Below are 26367 nucleotides of genomic sequence, written 5' to 3'. Positions count from 1 at the left end.
CTCTTGTGTCTTTGGAAATTTTAGTAGTGCTCATTTTTTATCATGACTATCATCCTTATGATATCTCTAAGCAGTTAGAAACCTACATTCATTATGAACATTTGATATATGCTAATTGGTTCTTATATTAGTTCCTTATGCCGCTGTGACAAGTTACCACAAACTTAGTGACATTAGAAAATCATATTCTGACAGTTCCAAAGTTCAGAAGTCTAAAATCAAGGAGTTGGCAGGGATGTGTTCTTTCTGGAAGCTTCAGGGGAGAATCACTTTCCTTGCCTTTATCAGTTTCTAGGGGCCACCTGCATGCATTCACTTGTGGCCCCTTCCTCTGACTTCAGAACTCAGCACTCCAGCAGTTGGTTCTGTGGTCACATCTCCTTTTTCTGACTTTGATCACTTTTTAATTACTTTGGCCCTCTCAAATATTCCAGGGTAACCTTTCTATCTCAAGGTGCTTAACTTAAGTACATCTACGAAGTCACCTTTCCCAAGTAAGGCAGTATATCTACAGGTTCCAGAAATCAGAATGTGGATATCTTTGGGGGCATTATTTAGCTGACTAGAGTTCTGCAAATGTCATTGCCAAATTGTGAGTTCTGAACTCTTTGAGTCCCCAAAACTTGACTGAACATTTTTATCTTCACAGCAAAGCAGGGGATGACAGAACTTTAGAGGTGCTGAGTAGGCGACAAAAAGCTGCGTGATTTCGCTTTACCTTTTTACCTGGTCGCGTTTTACTAAAGTGACATTGTCCCACTAAAGCAAATAAGGGAGACTTTGAAATTCTGCCATGTGCAGGACCCTGTGATGCTGAGATCCAGTAGAGCTTTCATTCCCGTGTTTCTTCCTCAGAAGGGAGTCTGTCACTCTGTGGGAAGCCTCTTTGAAGCTGCCACAGCTTTGGGATTGCTGAGTGCAGGGACTTCTCAAAGAAAACAGTGTTCTTTTCATTTCCTATCAACAAGGAGTTCCAGTTCAAAAAAATATGCTCTCTTTTCTTGCTTTCTCATATGTCTATTAATAGGACAGTGCCAAGGTTCTGACCAGGAGTTTATAGTAGGTTCATGGGACTAATGAGAATGGAATTAGGTTACTAGATTTTTCATCTCTTTGTGCAGTTATGAAACAACACAATGGAGACATTAATGACCCCTTGCCTATTAGTGAGATCTTACTCTTGAGGACACCAAAAAGATTTTAAAGACATGAAGTTACTGATCTTCACACTCTAATTAGCAAGAATGTAAAAAAAACTATGGCCCATTTCAAAAAATGAAGGCTACATCTGTACAAGTAACCAAATCAAGCAGCCTGAGGATTTAGTCCCTTTTTCATGTTCATATGAGTGATCATATAGTATCATGTCTGGAAAATATTTGCAACATAGGGAGTCATTGAGGAGGTTCAGCCTAGTTATCAAGTCATGACCTGTGGGAGCCCAGGTACCTGAGTTATGGCATGACCTGTGGGAGCCCAGGTACCTGAGCAAAGCAGTTGATGTATTTGAAATAAATGAAGACTGCCAAACTTGCTGAGGTTTTAAAGAGTTAAGGTCCGGAATCTAGGTAAGTGAATAAGCAGCAAATATTCAGAAACAGTGACGTGCTCTGGAGCATAGACATTTACCTCTTTATAAATATACTTGTTAAATACAGGTGGTTCTGAATATATATACATATATATATATAAGTTGGTTCTGGATTTACTAGTTAATGATTGAGCAAGGGCCAGAAGCTGAAGTGAATTTCTCAGGGTTTACTGGGAGGTAAGTCAACTGATTTCCAAGTCTATAGTCATCTTGACTCACTGCCTTTTCCTAGTTAGCTTAATTTAAAATTTTACTACCAGCTTGTTAAAATTTGATCCATTGTGTTTATAATTTAGTGGGCTATTATTATCAATTTAAAGTGATGTCTATTGATTTAAACCAGATCAGTGTTTAGAAATTTCAGATTTTGAGTGTCCATGGCAAATGTCCTTCAGTTCTCAGAATTTAATCACGCTCCTCACTGAGGAAATAAAGTTTAATAGTTCATTAGTTAAAAAAATTTTTTTTCTGTTTTTATTTTTACACTGTAATATGTTTGGAAATCAGAATGCTTTTTTCCAAGGAAACAGTAAATGATGGTTAAAGTGACTGATTACCTTTTTAAACTCACACTTGGCTTATCTATAAGCCTTCTGAGTTTCTTTGAGGTTTTTCATGAGTGTACAGATGAGGTAAGAGGTTTTGGTTTCTGTTGGAAATGACAGTGGAGGGGGCCCAGGATGTGGAGGGTTTACAAGTCAAGAGGGGCCTAGAAATAATTTTCCATTCAATACTACTTTTATTTCTTTAAGTATAACCCCTGGAGGTCCAACACAAGCTGTGATAAGCGGGTTTACTCCCCTTTGGTAGAAGTTTTGTAGGCTATGGGGATGCTCTTGGGCACTCTCAGTGCGTTTCTTTTTCCATAAACCATGCACATTATAAGGTAATGGGACTTGGACATTCTACACTTTCCTAGAAGTATACTTTTATTACATCCTTTCTGGAAGGTATTTTGGACAGCATATCAAGGTCTCAAAAATGTATATAACTTTTGAAATAGGAATTCTTCTCCTAGGAATTTTGTTTAAGGAAATAATTATAGACACATGCAAATATTTATGATTAAAGATGTTGGGCTTCCCTGGTGGCTCAAACAGTAAAGTGTCTGTCTGCAATGTGGGAGACCCAGGTTTGATCCCTGGGTCAGGAAGATCCCCTGGAGAAGGAAATGGCAACCCACTCCAGTACTCTTGCCTGGAAAATTCCATGGACAGAGGAGCCTTGTAGGTTACAGTCCATGGGGTTGCAAAGAGTCAGACATAACTGAGTGACTTCACTTTACTTCGGGTTGTTTTATTTATGATAGTGAAATTATGAAAAGTAAAGAGGTTCAGTTTGAACTGGTCAATTGTATTGTAACCACCTGGATCCCATCAGGAGATGGAAACATACAGGGGAGGTTTGCAATAGTATCATTAAACTCTGATAAAGAAAGTAACTAATACACACACACACCCCTACACACCTGACTAACATAACAAATACATTTGAAAAAGGGATGATGGAGCTTACTGGATAGTAGAAACAAGCTGGGCCATCACTGGCAAGTAGGAAGCAACCCTCCAGAATGCAGGCAAGGGTAGTCAAAGGCAAGAATTCAGCAAGTGGTAGTCGAAGTGTACAGAGAGGTGAGAATCCTTTGGGCTGAAGGAGAGCTATAAGAGTTAGCAGAGGCTCAGTGAGAATCCCCTGGGGTGTGGGCGGGCTGCATAGGGAACTGCAGAGAGGACAGCAAGGACACAGGATCCTCAGGTTGCAGGAATGCTGCTCAGAGAACTGTAGAGGACATCGGGGTGCTGATGTGGGTGAGACACCTTTACGGCAACAGTTGTCTGGGCCAGGTAAGCCACAGAAAGTTTATTTCTAGGCCAGGGCTGTAAGGCTGCCAAAGACTCTTGCATTCTGGGGCAGTGGCTACAGCAGAGCTCTACCCATTGTCTTCACAGCCATAATGCTGACATTTCTACCTTGTGCTACAGCTCGAAGATAGCGAAGGGCCCCTTCTACCTGACTATTTCACTCCAGCACTCTGTACTAAGAGAGCTTAAAGTCCTGCTTAATAGTCCTGTTCTATTATCACAGAACATATATCAAATGGTGAATTCCAAGGTAAAGTGAAAGTGAAGTCGCTCAGTCGTGTCCGACTCTTAGCGACCCCATGGACTGGAGCCTACCAGGCTCCTCTGTCCATGGGATTTTCCAGGCAAGAGTAATGGAGAGGGGTGCCATTGCCTTCTCCAAGGTAAGAGGTGATAAATTAATAAATAGCATATACATGATGGTGAAACATAAGATAGCATTCTGTAAAGTGAACAATCCTGCAAATATATAATATATATAGTATATTCCTTTTAAGCAGAGGTTTTCTTAAATCCAGTATAAGAATTTTGAGTTTCTTAGGGTTAGAATTTCTCACCTATAACACAACTCATTCTGTGTTCACATTTCTGACTCTTTGAGTCACTCTAAAGGAACTGGACTTTGAGTAGACAAATGCTACTGCTGTGAGTACTAACAGAAGTTGCCTTTGACCCAGGAGTCTCTTGTCTTTTGCAAGCAACCATAAATATATGACAGACTCATGTATTAAGTTGCAAGTAAAGTAAACGTTCAGATCCACCTCTATTCTTGACTCACCTGAACCAACCAGCTAACTAAACTGACCAGGAAATTTCCTAGACCTGTACGGTGCTTTTAAATAGATAAAATGAGAGAATAGATTTAGGGGCACTGCTTTAGTAATCTGGGTAAAGAAGGCTACTTTGAAGAGCCAACTCAAAGTTGAGACATAAGTAATAATAAAGAAAATGTCACTATAAAATTTCAGTGAAAAGAGTTATGTAACAGAAGGAGCAAATGCAAAGTTCCTGAGGTAGTATCAGGGTTGGCCTGTTTGAGGGACAGCTAGAAGGTCACTGTGACAGCAGTGAATGAGGGAGCCAAAGGGGTGAAAGAGGGAAGGAAACAGCAGAACAAAATCCTTTAGTATCCGTAGGCTTTAGCAACAAAACAGAAGCCAGGGGAAGGATGATCTGATTGTTTTACAAAGATTATTCTGCCTCTATAAACAGGTGGCTCACATGGTAAAAATCTGCCTGAAATGTAGGAGACCCGGGTTTGATCCCGGGTCTGAAAGAGCCCCTGGAGAAGGGAATGGCTACCCAATCCATTATTCTTGCCTGGAAAATCCCATGGACAGAGGCTCATGGCAGGCTACAGTTCATGGGGTCACAAAGAGTTTTGGACATGACTGAGTGACTAAGCACTCAGTCACTCACAAACAGGTTGGAACAGAAGGATTAATGGTAGAGGAAACCATTAGGAGAGGACCAATATAAGAAGTTTGATGATTGTGGCTTGGATCAGCATTCTAACTAAGAAAACAAACAAACAAAAAATCTAGTTTAAATCAGCATTTAAACATAATAACGAATAACTTTCTAATATAAGCTCTGACATGTGATGTCCAAAGAGAAACAAAAGCTTTTATCATGGAATGTTAAAAGGTGTTTGAATTCATGCTTAGAGATCAGAAGTGCTTTGTAAAAGATAATGAATCAGAAATTTCAGTCAAGTGTTATTATGTTCATCTGGCATGGAAAATAGGTATGAAATATCTTTAAGAGCCTACACGTTTATAGAAAATCTCAACGGGACTTGCTACATTAGGACCAGATAAAGAAAAAATTGTTACAACTGATAGTACAGAAATACAAAAGATCAGAAGAAATCTTTGGGGGTGATCAAAACCATCTCAAGAAAAAGAAATACAAAAAGGCAAATGGTTGTCTTAGGAGGCCTTACAAATAGTTGAGAAAAAAGAGAAGCCAAAGGCAGAAAGGAGAAAAGGAAAAATATTCACATCTGAATGCAGAGTTCCAGAGAATAGCAAGGAGAGATAAAAAAGTCTTTTTAAGTGAACAATGCAAAAAAACAGAGGAAAACAATAGAATGGGAAACACTAGAGATCTCTTCAAGAAAATTAGTGATATCAAGGGAATATTTCTTGCAAAGATGGGCACAATAAAGGACAGAAATGGTGTGGACCTAACAGAAGAAGAAGATATTAAGAAGAGGTGGCAAGAATACACAGAAAAATTATACAAAAAATATTTTATTAACACAGATAACCATGATAGTATGATCACTCACCTAGAGCCAGACATCCTGGAGTGTGAAGTCAAGTGAGCCTTAGGAAGCATCACTATGAACAAAGCTAGTGGAGGTGACAGAATTCCAATGAACTATTTCAAATCCTAAAAGATGATACTCTTAAAGTGTGGCACTCAATATGCCAGCAAATTTGGAAAACTCAGCAGTGGCCACAGAATTGGAAAAGATCAGTTTTCATTCCAATCCCAAAAAAGGCAATGCCAAAGAATGTTCAGACTACCACACAATTGCACTCATCTCACACGCTGGCAAAGGAATTCTCAAAATCCTTCAAGCTAGGAGTCTTCAACAGTATGTGAACCAAGAACTTCCAGGTATACAAGCTGGATTTAGAAAAGGCAGAGGAACCAGAGACTAAATAGCCAACTGCTGGGTCATAGAAAAAGCAAGAGAGTTCCAGAAAAACATCCTACTTCTGCTTCACTGACTATACTAAAACCTTTGACTGTGTGGATCACAATAAATTCTGGAAAATTCTTAAAGCGATGGGAATACCAGACCACCTGACTTACCTTCTGAGAAATCTGTATGCAGGTCAAGAAGCAACAGTTAGAACTGGACATGGAACAACAGACTGGTTTCAAATTGGGAAAGGAGTATATCAAGGCTGTATTTTGTCACCCTGCTTATTTAACTTCTATGCAGAATTCATCATGTGAAATTCTGGGCTGGAAGAAGCACAGGCTGGAATCAAGATTGCAGGGAGAAATATCAATAGCCTCAGATATGCAGATGACACCACCCGTATGGCAGAAAGTGGAGAAGAACTAAAGAGCCTCTTGATGAAAGTGAAAGAGGACCGTCCCAGTGCACCAGCCCCAAGCATCCAGCATCGTGCATCGAACCTGGACTGGCAACTCGATTCCTACATGATATTTTACATGTTTCATTGGCCCAGAGGGATGGTATGGGGAGGGAGGAGGGAGGAGGGTTCGGGATGGGGAACACATGTATACCTGTGGCGGATTCATTTTGATATTTGGCAAAACTAATACAATTATGTAAAGTTTAAAAATAAAATAAAATTAGAAAAAAAAAAAAGAATAAAGGGAACTGAAAAAAAAAAAAAAAAAGAAAGTGAAAGAGGAGAGTGAAAAAGGTGGCTTAATATTCAACATTCAGAAAACTAAGATCATGGCATCTGATCCCATCACTTCATGGCAAATAGGTGGGGAAAAAGTGGAAACGGTGAGACAATTTATTTTTCTGGGGTCCAAAATCACAGCAGATGGTGACTGCAGTCATGAAATTAAAAGACTCTTGCTCCTTGGAAGAAAAGCTATGACCAATCTAGACAGCATATTAAAATGCAGAGACATTACTTTGCTGACAAAGGACCATCTAGTCAAAGATATGGTTTTTCCAGTATCATGTATGGATGTGAGAGTTGGACTATAAAGAAAGCTGAGCACCAAAGAATTGATGCTTTTGAACTGTGGTATTGGAGAAGATTCTTGAGTCCCTTGTACAGCAAGGATATCCAACCAGTCCTTCCTAAAGGAAATCAATCCTGAATAGTCATTGGTGGGACTGATGCTGAAGCTGAAGCTCCAATACTTTGGCCACCTGATTTGAAGAACTGACTCATTTGAAAAGACCCTGAGGCTGGAAAAGATTGAAGGCAGGAGAAGGGGGTGACAGAGAATGAGATGGTTGGATGGCATCACTGACTCAATGGACATGAGTTTGAGTAGGCTCCAGGAGTTGGTGATGGACTAGGAAGCCTGGTGTGCTGCAATCCATGGAGTCACAGAGTCCGACATGACTGAGTGACTGAACTGAACTGAAAATTCAGTCCTAGCCCTGATAGTCCCCTTACAAGATGGAGAACCAAACATTTTTAATAGCTTTTGCATTTTTGTTGCAACTCTTAATTATGACTGTATAGATAGATGCCAGGTATGCACTTCAGGGTGTGTAGTTATTTGAAGACCATGCTAATCAGAGGTGCATATTTTCTGTTCTTTTCTCTCTGGCTTTAGGTGCTAGGGTGAATTGTTTAGGCATCAATATAAGAAAATAAAATGACTCCTGTCTGAAGGATTCATTGCCATGCCATAAAAGCATTTTTAATATATAATTGTTCTCTCTCATCACAAATGTTTTCACCACAGAGATAATCACCTTGACTTATAAGGAAGGTATGATCATAAGAATAAGAATTTGTCATTTAAACATTCCATAGTCACTGTCTGTAGCACTGCTTGTTTTTTGAAAGAATAAAGCAAAATAACAGGTTTTACATTCATTAAAAATAACATGTTTTTAATAAAGGGAGATGAAATAAAATGTTGCACTTGTTTTAAGTTTTAAAACTTACTTTAACAATGATACTTCTAAAGTTAGTATCTTACCTAGCATACATTTTAGTTTTTTTTCACATTAATCTTTCCTCCAACTATCTGGTACCCTTTGATTTATAAACTTTAAAAAAAGATTATAAATCAGGAAAGGGTCAAATCACAAGGGCTATGAAAGAAAGTACAGATCTTAAATACATTCATGAACATCAAAAAAAAAGTTAAAAACAAGTTTGTAATTTACAGCTGCCTTGAGGCAGCGATAACTAATACACTGAAAATTTACCCATTTTATGCATCTATTTTGCTTGTTTTACTACTTTGCTTTTCATAAAAAACACATTTATTTCAGCAACCTTCACTTCTTTTGGCATTTATGTGATCTCTGAGCTATGTGTGAAAATACACATATTTCTACTTTACAATTTTTATTGAAAAATTATTTCTCTTACAAATTTATATCAATGCTTTTTTGTTCTATGCTAGAATTATTTTCATTGTTCCTTTTTCTTTCAGTTACTTCAGAAAGTCAGTGTTACAGCTTATTTACTTTAACATCTGCTTTAAATCTTTTTTTAAATTGCCATTTGAATAATGTTTTATCATTATCTATAAAGAGGAAGAAGTGGAAATTTTCAGAATCACAGGTCATACCAATTATTTAATAAGAATAACACTGTAGATTACACCTAAATGACACTGCCTTCATAAATACTCGATGCGATTCACAGCTGTAACCTAATGAGTTTTCATATTGTTCCTGGGAGTCAGTGGAATAGTGTGAACAAATGATTATTTTCATATATATGATAGTAGTATACACTTGAGCAGAGTAAACAGAAGCAGGTGGCATCTCAGTACTTGCTTCCCAAAAGAATAGCCATGGAGACACTGAGGCTTGGATTTCATATTTTATTGAATAAAACTTTAGATAATAAGGCAAGGGCCTGTAGCGGGTACCTCCTGCTTTTGCCTGCTTAGTGTTCATTCTAACATCTTCTGGTAAGAGCATCCATATTTTTTCAGTCTTGCATGTGTATTTAAAATGTGGCTGTCTGAATCCTGCTTTGATGATGGTGCCTTGATGCAGGCCTGGTCCTTTAGGACCTTACTTCCTCTTGAGTGCAGTAATTGATTCAATAATTTACAAGTAACTGATTCAGTAATTTACAAGCAACCACTCAATTTACTGTTCTGTCTACCAGATACCTCTCAGTCTTCCTTTGTGGCATAGTCCTTGTTGTCACAATTTGAGAACTGCAGAGGTAACTAGGAGTCTCTGAAGAGATCTAGGTTTAGGGTAAGGGAGAGAACCTAACTACACATCCTAGGCTACTATGCTTTAAAATTCCTTAGAAACCAAGACTAAAGACATTAAGATGAGTTCTTGATTGGGGAGACAGGTAGGATGGTGAGTTGGCAAGAACAACAAAGCCTGTTGCTAACAGTAACAATATCAGAGTAAGCTATAGATTAAAAATTCCTGATTCAATAAGGCCCCTCTGGTGGACCAAATGCAACCACCCTAAGTTCTACTCAACTCTGAAGGGAGTGGTATTGACAAGAAATTAACACAAAAAGGTTTATTATTGTTCATGCCCTATAACAATACCTGTAAAGTAATCTTCTATCCTTATCCCACAGGAGTCAAGGAATTATCTGTTGACTACAATGAGTGATTTGATTCCAGAAATTGTGTTTTTAAAACACTTTTTAGATAGTGTCCTCACCCAGACTAGGAAGCTCTGATTCATCCAAAGTTTGCCACACACACACAAAGAAGTTGGCTCTAAAATCCTTTCATTCAGTTCAGTACCCCTAGTCATGTCCAACTCTTTGCTACCCCTTGGACTGCAGCATGCAAGGCTTCCCTGTCCATCACCAACTCCCAGAGCTTGCTCAATCTCAAGTCCATCGAGTCAGTGATCCTTATGTATTATAACTGTGGTATAACATTTGATTGTCTGTCTTTAGAAGTAAGAACATACATTTTTAGTTAAATGTAAAACTGAAATAGGAGGGAAGTGGGCAGGTGGTCACAACCTTTAAAAGAAAGACATGGCTATAGGACATGACAAAAACTAGTTACAGCCAATGAGGTCCAAGATGGCAGATGTGACATCCAATAGACCTTGAGCTTCATCATATGCTCATTGTAATATATTAGCATGCTAAATGAAACACTCATCAGTACTATGACAGTTCTGAGGCTAACCATAAAAGGTCAAAAAGTGGGTGGTAGCTCAGTTCCTGGAAACCATGCCCCTTCCCCCCAAATAATTGTAATAATCCTCCCATTCATTAGCCTATGAAATTACTCAGCCCATTAAAAACTAACCGTGTTGTATTTTGAGACTCTCTCTCACCTTCTGAGATGCCTCACACTCTGTCTGTGGAGTTTCTTTTTACATAAATCTTCTTCTTACCTATTACTTCGTCTCTGAATTGTTCCACAGAAAAGAAAGATCCTTAAATCCACCTGCAACAGAACCATCTTAAAAGTTTGATAAACATGTGCTTTTTGATCCATGCAACAAACATATTTCAGAATAGGTATGGATGTATAAAAAAGTTGTGAAGGTAATAGAGTCCAGATAAACACATGGCCAGTTTCTCTTCTCATTAAAATGTTATGACACAGTTTCCCAATTAATGAAACAGTAGCTTTACATTATCCTAAAGTCCATATCTTATTCAGATTTCCTTAGCTATTACCTAGTTCGGTCCCAATATAATCCCATCCAGGATATTGGATTACATTTAATTGTGTCTCCTTAGGCCCCACTTGACTTTGACAGTTTCTCCAACATTCCTCAATTTTGATGCCCTTGATAGTTTTGGTGAGTACTGGTCAGATATTTTGTAGAATGTCTCTTAATTGGGATTTGTCTGATGTGTTTCTCATGGTTAGACTTGGGTTATGGGTTTTTGGGAGTAGGAACCACAGAGGTTAAATACCATTCTTGTCACATCACATCAAAGATAAATACTACCAACACGATTTATGACTGTTGATGTAGGTCCTTTATCACCAAGGCTGAAGTAGTGCTTGTCAGGTTTCACTACTGTAAAGTTACACTTTTTTTGCTCCTTGTACTCTTTGGAAGGGTTTCACTATTGTGCAACACAAACTTACATACTGGAGAGTTATGCTCTACCTCCTTGAAAATGATTATCTACCTTAATTATGTAGTATTCTTCTGCAAGGCAGATTTGTTTGCTCTCTGTTTATGTAGTCAATCTCCTATCTGTATCAGGATAGACTCTAATTATTTTATACTTCAAGTTGAGTTATAATCCAATGCCACTTTTTTGATTATCACATTGTTCCAGCTTTGAGAGTAGTAAGCTTTTTAAAGTGGTCCTGTGTCTCTTGACATACCCCCAATCACTGTGGGTTTTCTCCAGAGTACTTTCTGGCATTATAAGGTACACCATGCTCATCTTGTATGTTTCCTGCCCCAGCAGAAAAATAAGCCATTTTTCCAAGAAGCCTTAGTTCCTTTATCAGAGGATAATATTAGAAATAAAGATGAGTGCTAGGTATGATTGTTACTAGTAGTGTTAGCTGCTCAGTCGTGTCTGACTGTTTGCAACCCCATGGACTGTAGCCCACCAGGCTCCTCTGTCCATGGAATTCTCCAGGCAAGAATACTGGAGTGGCTTACCATTTCCTTCTCTAGGTGACCTTCCCGACTCAGGGATCAAACCTGTGTCTCCTGCAGTGCAGGCAGATTCTTTACTGTCTGAGTCACCAGGGAAGCCCAAATATAATGTAAGTGCTATGTACACAGTTGAGTGGCAATTCAAGTTTTGATTGTTACCACTGGGGTGCCATTATTTCTAGGCCCTCTCAGCTGACAGATCAAATAAATATATTTGCATATATTAATTGGTATATATACACATACTTTTAAATATTAAGGTATTTATTAAATATTAAGGTACACACATACCTACAGCTATTAAGCTAAACTTGATGCTGTATTGGTGTTTCCCTTACCACAAGGATCATTCTGGCCTTCTTCTCCAGCTTTGCTGTAATTGTGAATGTCAACAGTGTGAAACTCAGCTCCCATCATGCATTATTCATTTGCTTAATTATTTAATTATAGTATAAATGTGTAGTGATTTCAGAATTGTTTACTCATACCCCTTTGGTAAACAACTTTATCAGTTATAGCAAATTTTCATGTGTAGTTCCTTTTTCCTTTAGTCTTACAGAAACCACACATTTCTGAAGTTATTTAGCTTAGCCTCCTTGCCTCTTTAGATTGTTTCATGTATTTGCACTGTAGTTAGGTTTTTGTGTCACAGCCTATATTTCATCCTGGGGTCCTCAGCTTCCTAAATATTTTCATCTTTAAGGTTCGTTCTTAAATGAGGGTGTAAAGTTTTAATTGTTTTGACAAAAACATAGTTTATATATCTACCATTTAAGTATCACATAAAAATAACCACCCTAAAAAATTCCTTGTACCTTGTCTGTCTCACCCTCCAGATCTCTCCTACCCCTAAACCTTTGGCAAACACAGATCTATTTACTGGGTTTCCCTGGTGGCTCAGTCAATAAAGAATCCACCTGCAATGCAGGATACCTGGGTTCTGTCCCTGGGTTGGGAAGAAACCCTGGAGGAGGGCATGGAAACCCACTCCAGTATTCTTGCCTGGAGAATCCTCATGGACAGAGGAGCCTGGCTACAATCTATTTACTGTCTCTATAATTACTTTTTGCAAATACCATATAAATGAAATCATGTAGTATATAGCCTTACTTCACTTTTCAGTAAGGAACGAAGATTCATCTGTCTTTATATGGCTTGAGAGCTCATGCCTTTTTCTTGCTGAAGAGTATTACATTTTATAAATATGCAACATTTCATATATCTATTTACTTCATTGTTTCCTGTTTTTGGTGATTATGAGTAAAGGTGCTGTAAGTGTTCGTGTGCAGGTTTTTGACTGAACTTAAGTTTTCACATCATATGGGTATATACCTTGGAATGTGTATGCTAGATCATATGGAAAGACTACATTTACTTTTGTAAGAACTGCCAAACTGTCTTCCTAAGTGACAGAACATTTTGCATTCTCACCTAGCACTGAAAGTTAACATCTATTGTTATTGTTAGGTTTGGGGATTTTGGATATTCTAATAGGTATGTTGTGGTATTTCATGGTATTTTTATGCAGCCTTTTCTTAATGACAAATGATTAGTTCAGTCACTCAGTCATGTCCAACTCTTAGTGACTGCAGCACGCCAGGCTTCCCTGTCCATCACCAACTCTCAGAGCTCGCTCAAAGTCATGTCCATTGAGTCGGTGATACCATTCAATTATCTCATCCTCTGTCGTCCCCTTCTCCTCCCCTTCAATCTTTCCCAGCATCGGGGTCGTTTCCAATGAGTCAGTTCTTCGCATCAGGTGGCCAAAGTATTGGAGTTTCAGCTTTAGCATCAGTCCTTCCAATGAATATTCAGGACTGATTTTCTTTAGAGTTGACTGCTTTGATCTCTTTACAGTCCAAGGGACTCTCAAGAGTCTTCTCCAATATCACAGTTCAAAAACATCAATACGTTGGCGCTTAGGTTTGACAAATGATACTATGTATATTTTCATATGTTTATTATTTCTATATATTCTTTGGTGACATGTCTGTGTTCTTCGGAGAAGGCAATGGCACCCCACTCCAGTACTCTTGCCTGGAAAATCCCATGGATGGAGGAGCCTGGTGGGCTGCAGTCCCTGGGGTCGCTAAGAGTTGGACTCAACTGAGCGACTTCACTTTCACTTTTCACTTTCATGCATTGGAGAAGGAAATGGCAACCCACTCCAGTGTTCTTGCCTGGAGAATCCCAGGGACGGGGGGAGCCTGGTGGGCTGCCGTCTATGGGGTCGCACAGAGTCGGACATGACTGAAGCAACTTAGCAGTAGTAGTAGCACCTGTGTTCTTATCTTTGCCTATTTTATAAAATGGGCTGCTTTAAGTGTTCTTAGGGTATTTTAGATACAAATTCATTATCACACATGTATTGTGCAAAATTTTCTCCCAGTCTGTGGCTTATCTTTACATTCTCTTATCAATGATTTTCACAGAGATTTTAAATTTTAAAAAGTCCAAACTATCAATATTTTTATTTGGGATTGTGTTTTTGGTCCTGTATCTAAAAACGCTTTTACTAAGGTCACATAGATTTCTCCTGTTTTCTTCTAAAATTTCGATACTTTTGCATTTTATATTTGTATATAATAAGTTCAGAAACATTCCCCCCCCTTCTGTATTTTGGAAGATTTTGAGAAGGAGTGGTGTTAATTCTTTTTCACATGTCTGAAGACATTGTGTCCTGGGCTTTTGTTGGAGTTTTTTAAAATTACTGATTCAATTCCTTACTGGGAATCACTATATTTGGATTTTTTATTTCTTCATGATTCAGTCTTGGTAGGTTGTATATTTCTAGGAATTTATCCATTCCTTCTAGGTTGTTCAATTTGTTGGTGTATAATTGTCTCATGATTCTTTGTGTTTCTGTGGTATCCGTTGTAACTTCTCTTTCATTCCTGATTTATTCGAGTCTTATTTTTTTCTTGATTTCCTTTAGGATTTACTGGTTTGATCTCCTTGCCCCCCAAGAGACTCTGAAGAGCCATTTCCAGCATCACAATTCAAAAGCATTGATTCTTTGGCATTCAGCCTTCTTTATGGTCCAACTATCACATCTGTACATGACTACTGGGAAAACCATAGCTTTGACTATGCAGATCTTTGTTGGCAAAGGGATGTGTCTGCTTTTTCCATACGCTGTCTAGGTTTGTCATAGCTTTTCTTTCAAGGAACAGTTGTGTCTGACTCTGCAACCCCATGGTCTGTCCATGGAATTCTCCAGGCAAGAATACTGGAGTGGGTTGCCATTCCTTCTCTAGGGGATCTTCCCAACCCAGGGATTGAACCCAGGTCTCTTGTATTGCAAGCAGATTCTTTACCATCTGATCTACCAAGGAATCCTGCCTGCAGTCTCTGTCTGCCGTGATTTTGGAGCACAAGAAAATAAAATCTGCCACTATTTGCCATGAGGTGAAGGGACCAGATGGCATTATCTTAGTTTTTTGAATGTTGTTGTAAGCAAGATTTATCACTCTCCTCTTTCACCCTCAACAAGAGGTTCTTTTGTTCCACTTGGCTTTGTGCCATTAGAGTGGTATCATCTGCATATGTACTCTGTGTAGACATTAATAAGCCGGGTGACACAACATACAGCCTTGAAGCACTCCTTTCCCAATTTTGAATCGCTCTCTTGTTCCATGTCCATTTCTAACTGTTGCTTCTTGTCTTGCATACAGGTTTCTCAGAAGATAGGTAAGCTGGTCTGGTATTCCTATCTCTTTAAGGAATTTTCCACAGTTTGTTGTGATCCACACAGTCAAAGGCTTTATCATAGTCAATGAAGCAGAAGTAGATTTTTTTTTTTTAATTCCCTTGCTTTTCCTATGATCCAACAGATATTGGTAATTTGATCTCTGGTTACTCTGCCTGTTCTAAATCCAGCCTGTATGTTTGGAAATTCTTGGTTCATGTACTGTTGAAACCTAGTTTGAAAGATTTTCAGCATTACCTTGCTTGCATGTGAAATGAGTGTGATTGTATGGTAGTCTGAACATTCTTTGGCATTGCCTTTCTTTGGGATTGGAATGAAACCTGACCTTTTCCAGTCCTGTGGCCACTGCCGAGTTTTCCAAATATGCTGGCACATTGAGTGAAGCACTTTAACAGCATCATCTTTGAGGATCTGAAATAGCTCAGTGGAATTCCATCACTTCTACTAGCTTTGTTCATACTAATGCTTCCTAAGGCCCATGTGGCTTCCCATTTTAGGATGTCTGGCTCTAAGTGAGTGACCACACCACTGTAGTTATCCGGGTCATTAAGAGCTTTTTTGTATAGTTCTTCTGTATATTCTTACCACCCCTTCTTAATCTCTTCTGCTTCTGGTTAGATGTTTATGAATGTATTCTCCCCTTCACTTCTCCAGGAACCATCTTTCTGTGTAGTTATTATTCTCTATTGTTTTCATTGGTTTCTATTTTGTTTTGTCTTAATTTTTCTTGTGTATGCTTCACGTTTATTTTCTGTTTTCTAGTTTTATATGGTAAAAGCTTGTGTTATTACTTTTAGAGCTGTGTTATTAGTTTTTCTAGTCTTATATCGTAAAAACTTGTGTTATTAGTTCTTTCAATATGTGTATTTAGAGCTATTAAACTTCTCTAAGCATTGCTTAAGTTACAGCTCACAAATTCTGAAAATAATTTTTATTTTTACTGAGTTAAAATCATTTTCTATCCATAACTTGCCTCAGTTTTGTATTCATTTTGCTAGTAAAAGTAAAGTGTAGAAAAAGTTCTTCACATTAACTTTTTTTATCCTCCTACATTTATAATCAATTGTCATAGCTTCTTAGAAGTGGTACATTTAGAGCCACTTCAGAGTGTGTTATAATTTTGCTTCAATTGTAAAACAATTTACCATATTTTTACTTGCCACCTTGTTTCTCTGTGATGTTCTAAAGTTCCTTCTTTTATCATTTCCTGTTTATGAAATGTCCTTTAGCTGTTCTTTTAGGGTAAGTCTGCTGGTGAAAAATCTCTTAGTGATCTTTAATTCTAGAATGCCTTAATTTCTCTTCTATAGGGTATTTTTATTGGAGCTAAGATTTTTGGTTAATAGATCTTTTCTTGGATTATCTGCAAAACACAGTGCCATTTCCTTTTTATTTCCATAGTTTTTGATGTAAAATCCACTGCTATTTGAATTTTCTTTTCCCTGTAGATATGGTTTCTTTTCTCTCTGGTGCCTTGTAACATTTTATACTTAGCTGGCAGAATTTTAATTTTTTGTGTCTTTGCATTGATTTATCTCATGTATGCCTTGTTAGCTCCTTTAAGCTGTAGTTTTATATTTCCTGCCATATTTGAAAAGTTTTTAGTCATTTCTTCAGTACTTTTTCATTCCTCCCCTCTGTCTTCTTCTTCAATGACATAAATGTTAGGACTTTTATTATAAATCTCAATGTCACTGTACTTGTTTTTTTTGTTTGTTTTTAGTCTAATTCTCTGTTTAAATTAAAGAACTTCTATTTTTTAGTCTTTCAATTTCAAATTTTTTCCTCTATCTCTTCCACTCTGCTTCAGAGCCTATCCACTGAGCGTTTTATGTAGTATTACACTTTAATCTTCTAAAATTTCCATTTGTCTACTTCTTTTTCTTACCTAAAGCTTTCTATTTCTTTACTGAGGCTTTTAATTCTTTCATCATTCTCAAGCATGTGAGTAATTGATTTTGGAGCTTCTTTATGACAGCTGCTTTAAAACCTTTGTGACATAATTCTAACAAATTGTTGTGTTCATATTGAAATCTTTATTTTCCTTATGGCTGTTATAGCAAATTACCACAACTGTAGTGGCCTAAAGCAATATAACTTTGTTATCTTATATTTTTATTGGTCTCTCTAGTTGAATGTCACTGTATTGGCAAGGCTGTATTCCTTTCTAAAGGCTCTAGGGGAAACTTTTTTCCCTTATCTTTTCAAGCTTATAGACATTTCCTGCATTCTTGAATTGTAGCTCCTTTCCATTTTCAAAGCCAATAATGTCTGGTCAAATCTTCAGTTGTATCTCTCTGTCAATGATGCCCATGCATTTGTCTTATATATTTAAATAAACCTGTGATTACATTGAGCCCATCTAGCTTAAAGCCAGGTAATTAGCAATCCTAATTCTATCTTTTATGTTTTTGTTTTTGTTTTTTTCATTTAACCAAACATATCCACAAGTTCTGGATGTAGACATCTTTGGCAAGGGGCATTATTCTATTACATTAATGCCCCCAAAGGTTTACCACCCTATCACACACAAAATGCCTTCATCCATCCCATTCAAATATTCTCCTAAATCTCAACTTATTACAGCATCAACTCAATCTCAAAATCTTTATCATCTAAATCATAGAATCTCATGAGTCCCAAATCTCATTATCTAAATAATAAATATAAGGATATAGTGAGTCTCTGAGTATAATCTATCCTGCAAATTAAAGTTGCTCAGTCATGTTTGACTCTTTGCAACCCCATGTACTATACAATTCATGGAATTCTCCAGGCCAAAATACTGGAGTGGGTAGCCATTGCCTTCTCCAGGGGATCTTCCCAACCCAGGGATTGAACCCAGGTCTCCCTCTTTGCAGGCAGATTCTTTACCATCTAAACCACCAGGGAAGCACAATTCATCTTTATTTGTGAATCTTTGAAATGCAAAAATCAAATTCTCTGTTCAAGAATATAGTGAGAGAGGCATAGGATAGTAGTTATAGATATTCACATTCAAAAAGAGGAAAAATAAAGGGAAAACACAGTTACTGGCCCCAAGCCATTTTCAGATATAGTTGGGCAAACACTTTTTGTCATCAGTTCAGTTCAGTCGCTCAGTCGTGTCCAATTCTTGGCGACCCCGTGAATTGCAGCACACCAGGCCTTCCTGTCCATCACCAACTCCCGGAGTTCACTCGGACTCACGTCCATTGAGTCAGTGATGCCATCCAGCCATTTCATCCTCTGTCGTCCCCTTCTCCTCTTGCCCCCAATCCCTCCCAGCATCAAAGTCTTTTCCAATGAGTCAACTCTTTGCATGAGGTGGCCAAAGTACTGGAGTTTCAGCTTTAGCATCATTCCTTCCAAAGAAATCCCAGGGCTGATCTCCTTCAGAATGGACTGGTTGGATCTCCTTGCAGTCCAAGGGACTCTCAAGAGTTGCCTGGGAATAATCTTATGAGGTTCACAGATTCACTCTTTGAAATCACAACTCTGTCATGGGGTTTTGACTTCATCTTCTGAGTCATTTGTCCCTTTTCATGGATAGTAGAATATGTCTATAGCTGAATAGTGTTATCAACCTATTATCCTGCTTATAAAATATTGCAGGTTCAATAGCCAACTATCATTTTCCTTCCTTCTCTTTCAAGCCAAAGCGGTAGAGTTTCTACTCTTAAAACATTCTGAGGCACCTTGTAGATCTCGCACATATGCCCAAGCGATTTACTATATTATCATGAGATTTGTACACAGGTTTTTCTTGAAACAATCTTCTCTATTTTTTATTTTTACTGACATAGTAGAGGGAATTAAGTCAACCTTTAATTTCTTTTTTTATTGAAATATAGTTGATTTTACAATATTGTATTAGTTTCTTGTAAAAAGTTAAGTGATAGTTATACATACATATTTTTTCCAATTCTTTTCCATTATAGATTAGTATAAGATACTGAATATAGTTCTATGAGCTATTTAGTAAATCCTTATTTAATCCCTAATTTCTTTAAAAAGACTTTTCTAACAGCATACTGTGAACTTTTGATCCTTTGAAAGTATTAGAAAAAACCCTAAAAAGCCCAAATCTCAGATTTTTCTCTATAGGATACTTGGACAGAAAATCTCTTAATTTCAGCATCTTGGTTTCTTTATCTTTAAAAATCTGTCTCTTAATTTATCTATTTCTTATTGCATTTTACTAAAAGCTCAAGAAGAAATAAGGCCAATATTATGCTTCAACACTGTTTGGAAATCTGCTTAAATATCTACTTTTTTTAATCCTAAAATTTTTTGCTTCTTCTTTACATTTTTTTGGGGGGGTTATATTTTCTGTCAGAGAAGGCAATGGCACCCCACTCCAGTACTCTTGCCTGGAAAATCTCATGGACAGAGGAGCCTGGTGGGCTGCAGTCCATGGGGTCGCACAGAGTCGGACACGACTGAGCGACTTCACTTTCACTTTTCACTTTCCTGCATTGGAGAAGGAAATGGCAACCCACTCCAGTGTTCTTGCCTGGAGAATCCCAGGGAGGGGGAAGCCTGGTGGGCTGCTGTCTATGGGGTCGCACAGAGTCGGACACGACTGAAGTGACTTAGCAGCAGCAGCAGCAGCATATTTTCTGTATTTTTGCTGAGTCATTATATTTTGCTGTTTGATTTAAGCATGTTAACAGGTACTTGTTGAACATTTATTCAAATGATGTCAGCTTAATGTCTTTGTCAGATAATTCTAACATGCCTGTCACCTTTGTTGTCTTCTCCTGAGATGTTTGTGGTTCTTTGAGATCTTTGTGGTTCTTGTTATGATGAGTGATAGATTTTTTTAAATTGGACATTTGGCGTACATTTTTATGAGACTCTGAATCTTATTTAATGCTATGTAGTTGTTTTTCTCTGGTGCTGTTCCTGCCAGGGATGAGGGGTGTTATCTCATCACTGACACGTGAATATAGAATATGCTTTCTCCATTTGGCTCTTACTGAGCCAAGGGAAACAAGGGAACATTCTCATTACTGCTGGGTAGGAGTGGGAGTTCCAGCTATTTACATCGTCATCACTGACACCACAAATAAGGACACTTTATTATTGGATGAAAAAAGGAAAGGTCTGGTTTTCTGCTTGGCCCTGATCAAAGTTTGTTCCTAGTGTCTATTAACTGGAGGCATAGGAAGAGGTGATCAGAGAGAGATAGCACAATAATTTTGATGAGCTCAAATATTTCCTTTATGACCAAAAATGACTGAGATGTTGATGTAGGCTGTAAGGACGTCATGCTCCAGTTTCTTTATGTTTAAAAATTTGTCCCCTTGGAGAAGGGAATGGCTACCCACTCTAGTATTCCTGCCTGGAAAATCCCATGGACAGAGGAGCCTGGCAGGCTACAGTCCATGGGGATGCAAATAGTTAGACATGACTGAGTGAATATTACTTTCAAATTCTTTAACTGCATCTTTTCTATCCAACTTTGAAACTAGAGAAGAGTAATTTTCTTTCTTTTTTCTCTTAGCTATCTAAATTCTGAAACTATTTATACCTGCTTTGAATTTCAACTTTACAAATAAAAAATACATGTTATGATTAAAAAAATTGTCCCTTAATTTATCTCTTTAAAATTGCAGTTTACTAAAAGTGCAAGAAGAAATTAGGCCATACTATATTTCAACACTTTGCTTGGAAATCTCCTTAGCTAAATATCTAAGTTTAAAGAAGTGAAGGCAGAGGTACTATAAAATAACATATGTAGGTGTTGATATTTCCATGAAATTTTGGTGCATTCATGGAGAGGAAGACTAAAATATTCAACAAATAAATACAGATGATGGCACAATCTAAAAGAGCTTCAGTAGAATAGTATTTTTGAGGAAATATACAAGAAACATTAACTGTGAGTATCAAAAGGGCAACTATCCACTCACTCTAAGATCTGTCAAGAATAGAGAAGAATGAAGAATGCTTTTTTTCCTTTAAATCAGAGAATAATTTCTTTACAATATTGTGCTGGTTTCTGCCATACAGCAAAGCAAATGAATCATAATTTTATATATATATATATATATAAAAATATAAAAATCCCCTCCTTGTTAAGGCTCCCTCCCCCATCCCATCCCACCCCTCCAGGATGTCACGAAACACCAGGCTGGGCTCCCTGTATTATATTAAAGCAGCTTCCCTCTAGTTATCCATTTTACACATGATAGACTATATATGTCAATGCTGCTTTCACAGATTGTCCTCTCCTTTCCTTCCCCCACTGTGTCCACACATCCTTAGGAAGAATGCTTCTGTATAAACTGTTTTAGCAATGTCTTTGGGTTACAGCAAGGTTTTCAGTTCAGTTCAGTCACTCAGTCGTGTCCGACTCTTTGCGACCCCATTGACTGCAGCATACCAGGCTTCCCTGTCCATCACTGACTCCTGGAGCTTGCTCAAACTCATGTCCATTGAGTTGGTGACACCATCCAACTATCTCATCCTCTGTCATCCCCGTCTCCTCCTGCCTTCAATCTTTCCCCAAATCAGGGTCTTTTCCAATGAGTCAGTTCTTTGCATAAAGTGACCAAAGTATTGGAGTTCCAGCTTCAGCATCAGTCCTTCCAATGAATATTCAGGATTGATTTCCTTTACAATGGACTGGTTTAATCTCCTTACAGACCAAGGGACTCTCAAGAGTCTTCTCCAACACCACAGTTCAAAACTATAAATTATTCATTGCTCAGTTTTCTTTATTGTCCAATTCTCACATCCATACATGACCACAGGAAAAACCATAGCATTGACTAGACAGACTTTTGTTGGCAAAGTAATGTCTCTGCTTTTTAATATGCTGTCTAGGTTTGTCATAGCTTTTCTTCAAAGGAGCAAGTGTCTTTTAATTTCATGGCTGCAGTCACCATCTGCAGTGACTTTGGAGCCAAAAAAATAAATTCTTTCACTGTTTCCATTGTTTCCTCACCTATTTTCCATGAAGTGATGGGACCAGATGCCATGATCTTAGTTTTTCTGAATGCTGAGTTTTAAACCACCTTTTTCACTCTCCTCTCTCATTTTCATCAAGAGGCTCTTCAGTTCTTCTTTGTTTTCTGTCATAAGGGTGGTGTCATCTGCATATCTGAGATTATTGATATTTCTCCTGGAAATCTTGATTCCAGCTTGTGCTTCATCCAGTCCTCAATTGCATGATGTACTCTTCATATAAGTTAAATAAGCAGGGTGACAATATACAGCCTTGACGTACTCCTTTCCTGATTTGGAACCAGTCTGTTGTTCCATGTCCAGTTCTAACTGTTGCTTCTTGACCTGCATACAGAATACTCAGGAGGCACGTAAGTTTGTTTGTGATCCACAAACAAACTTTTGTTTGTTGTGATCCACACAGTCAAAGGCCTTTGCATAGTCAGTAAAGCAGATGTAGAAGTAGATGTTTTTCTGGAACTCTTGTGCTTTTTCAGTGATCCAACAAATGTTGGCAAGTTGATCTCTGGTTCCTCCACCTTTTCTAAACCCAGCTTAAGCATTTGGAAGTTCATGGTTCACGGACTATTGAAGCCTAGCTTGGAGAATTTTGAGCATTAATTAGCTAGCATGTGAGAGGAGTGCAATTGTGTAGTAGTTTGAATATTCTTTGGCATTTCCTTTCTTTGGGATTGGAATGAAACCTGACCTTTTCCAGTCCTGTGGCCACTGCTGAGTTTTCCAAATTTGTTGGTATGTTGAGTGAAGCACTTTCACAGCATCATCTTTTAGGATTTGAAATAGCTGAACTGGAATTCCATCACCTCCACTAGCTTTGCTTGGAGTGATTCTTCATAAGGCCCACTTGATTTCACATTCTAGGATGTCTGGCACAAGATTACACCATTGTGATTATCTGGATCTTGAAAATTTTTTTTGTATAGTTCTTCTGTGTATTCTTGCTGTGTCTTAATATCTTCTGCTTCTGTTAGGTCCATACCATTTCTGTCCTTTATTGAGCCCATCTTTGCATGAAATGTTCCCTTGGTATCTCTAATTTTCTTGAAGAGATCTCTAATCTTTCGCATTCCATTGTTTTTCTCTATTTCTTTGCATTGATCACTGAGGAAGGCTTCTTATCTCTCCTTTCTGTTCTTTGAAGCTCTGCATTCAAATGAGTATATCTTTCCTTTTCTCCTTTGCCTTTAGCTTCTCTTCTTTTCTCAGCTATTTGTAAGGCTTCCTCAGACAACCATTTTGCCTTTCTTTTGCTTGGGGATGGTCTTGATCATTGCTTCCTGCACAATTTCATGAACCTCCATCCATAGTTCTTCAGGCACTCTGTCTATCAGATCTAGGTCCTTGAAGCTATTTGTCACTTCCACTGTATAATCATAAGGGATTTATGTCATACCTGAATGGTCTAGTGGTTTCCCCTACTTTCTTCAATTTCAATCTGAATTTGGAAGTAAAGAGTTCACAGTCTGAGCCACAATCAGTTCCCAGTTTTGTTTTTGCTAACTGTATAGAGCTTCTCCATCTTTGGCTGCAAAGAATATAATCAATCTGATTTCAGTATTGATCGTCTGATGATGTCCATGTGTAGAGTCTTCTCCTGTGTTGTTGGAAGAGGGTATTTTCTATGAGCAGAGCTTTCTCTTGGCAAAACTCGGTTAGCCTTTGCCCTGCTTCATTTTGTACTCCAAGGCCAAATTTGCCTGTTACTCCAGGTATCTCTTGATTTCCACTTTTGCATTCCAGTCCCCTGTAAGGAAAAGTACCTCTTTTTTGGGTGTTGGTTCTGGAAGGTCTTGTAGGTCATAATGCAACCGTTCAACTTCAGCTTCTTGAGCATTACTGGTCGGGGCATAGACTTGGATTACTGTGATACTGAATGGTTTGCCTTGGATATGAACAGAGATCATTCTGTCATTTTTGAGATTGCACCCAAGTACTGCATTTTGGACTGTTTTGTTGACTATGAGGGCTACTCCATTTCTTCTAAGGGATTCTTGGCCACAGTGGTAGAATAATGGTCATGTGGGTTAAATTTGCCCATTTCATTTTAGTTCACTGATTCCTAAAATATTGACGTTCACTCTTGTCATGTCCTGTTTGACCACTTCCAATTTACCTAGATTCATGGGCCTAACATTCTGGGTTGCTACACAATATTGTTCTTTACAGCATCGGTAACTACTTCCATCACCAGTCACATCCACAACTGGGTGTTGTTTTTGCTTTGGCTCCATCTCTTCATTCTTTCTGAAGTTATTTATTCACTTGTCTCCAGTAGCGTTTTGGGCACTTACTGACCTGGGAAGTTCATCTTTCACTGTCCTTCTTTTTGCCTTTTCATACTGTTCACGGGATTCTCAAGGCAAAAATACTGAAGTGGTTTGCCCTTCCCTTCTCCAGTGGACCACGTTTTGTCAGAGCTCTCCACCATGACCCATCTGTCTTGGGTGGCCCTACATGGCATGGCTCATAGTTTCATTGAGTTAGACAAGGCTGTGGTCCATGTGATCAGTTTTCTGTGACTGTGGTTTTCATTCTGTCTGCCCTCTGATGGATAAGAGGCTTATGGAAACTTCCTGATGGGAGAGACTGACTGTGGGGGAAACTGGGTCTTGTTCTGATGGGCAGGGCCATGCTCAGTAAATCCTTAATCCAATTTTCTGTTGATAGGCAGGGCTGGAGGCCTCACTCAATGCCCCCAGCCCTGCAATAGCCTACCGCTGACCCACACCTCTGCCAGAGACTCCTGGACACTCATGGGCAAGTCTGGGGTAGTCTCTTGTGTGGTCACTGCTCCTTTCTCCTGGGTCCTGGTGTGCACAAGGTTTTGTTTGTGCCCTCCGAGTCTGTTTCCTCAGTCCTGTGTAAGTTCTGGCAGCTCTACGGTGGGGTTACTGGTGACCTCTTCCAAGAATGCTTATGCCACACTTAGGTCTGCTGCACTCAGAGCCCTTGCCCCTGTGGCAGGCCACTGCTGACCCGTACCTCTGCAGGAGACACTCAAACACTCAAAGGCAAGTCTGACTCAGTCTCTGTAGGGTCTCCTGGTGTGCAGAAGGTTTTGTTTGAGCCCTCTCAGCATCTCTGGCAGGTATGGGGTTTGATTCTAAATGCAATTTTGCCCCTCCTACCATCTTGCTGGGGCTTCTCCTTTGCCCGTGGATGTGGGGTATCTTTTTTTTTGGTATGATCCAACATTCTTCTGTCCATGGTTGTTCAGCAGCAAGTTGTAATTTTGGAGTTCTTGCAGGAGAAGATGAGCGTGCGTCCTTTTACTCTGCCATCTTGTTTTAGCAAGGTCTTCGGGTTACAGCAAGGTTTGGATTAGAGCAAATAATATGAGTAGCTTTCAGAGAAGAGATAGATGACTAAATTGTACTCGTATCAGAACGTGAATTATAAACGAAATGGTGGTTAGGGAATCACAGCCAGGTGGAAAATGGTGCTGATGACAGATGAACAGACATATGCTCTGTTTTATATCTAGATTGTGATCACCTTTATGGGAGGCTTGAGTTTTTGGCAGTGACTGATATGTGCAGCAATGTAATATAATGAGGTTAGTTTGGTTGGTCTTTCAGGAGACAGAAAAACAATATCCTCTGGAGATTTCACTTAGGCAGTTAGTCAGATATTTTATGTCACGGCTAGGGAAGGGCCACTTTGCATAGACTGTGGAAGTGAACAGGCTTTCTTTAAAAACTTCAGCAGGTGATGTCTCATTTGGAGTAAGCCAGGACAGCTCACCAGCTTCCTTTGAAACTTGTTAAAGAGTGTGTTTCAGTTAAGACTTGGGTAGGATTTACTAAGAGCATGTTGACCTTTAGGAACTTCATTTAAATCCCTTGAATAATTTAAAATCTAATAAAAAATGTAGCAATGCGAGATTTGTGGTAACTCTGATATGAGAGTTGCAAAAGTGACTTATCAATGACTTCATTGAGAAAGGATCATTGAGATGATAACTTTTTTATC

The sequence above is a fragment of the Bos indicus genome, chromosome 4 (assembly GCF_029378745.1).
Source record: "Bos indicus isolate NIAB-ARS_2022 breed Sahiwal x Tharparkar chromosome 4, NIAB-ARS_B.indTharparkar_mat_pri_1.0, whole genome shotgun sequence".
NCBI lineage: Eukaryota > Metazoa > Chordata > Mammalia > Artiodactyla > Bovidae > Bos > Bos indicus.
The sequence above is the reverse complement of the archived record's forward strand: the minus strand, read 5'-3'. Positions refer to the sequence as shown.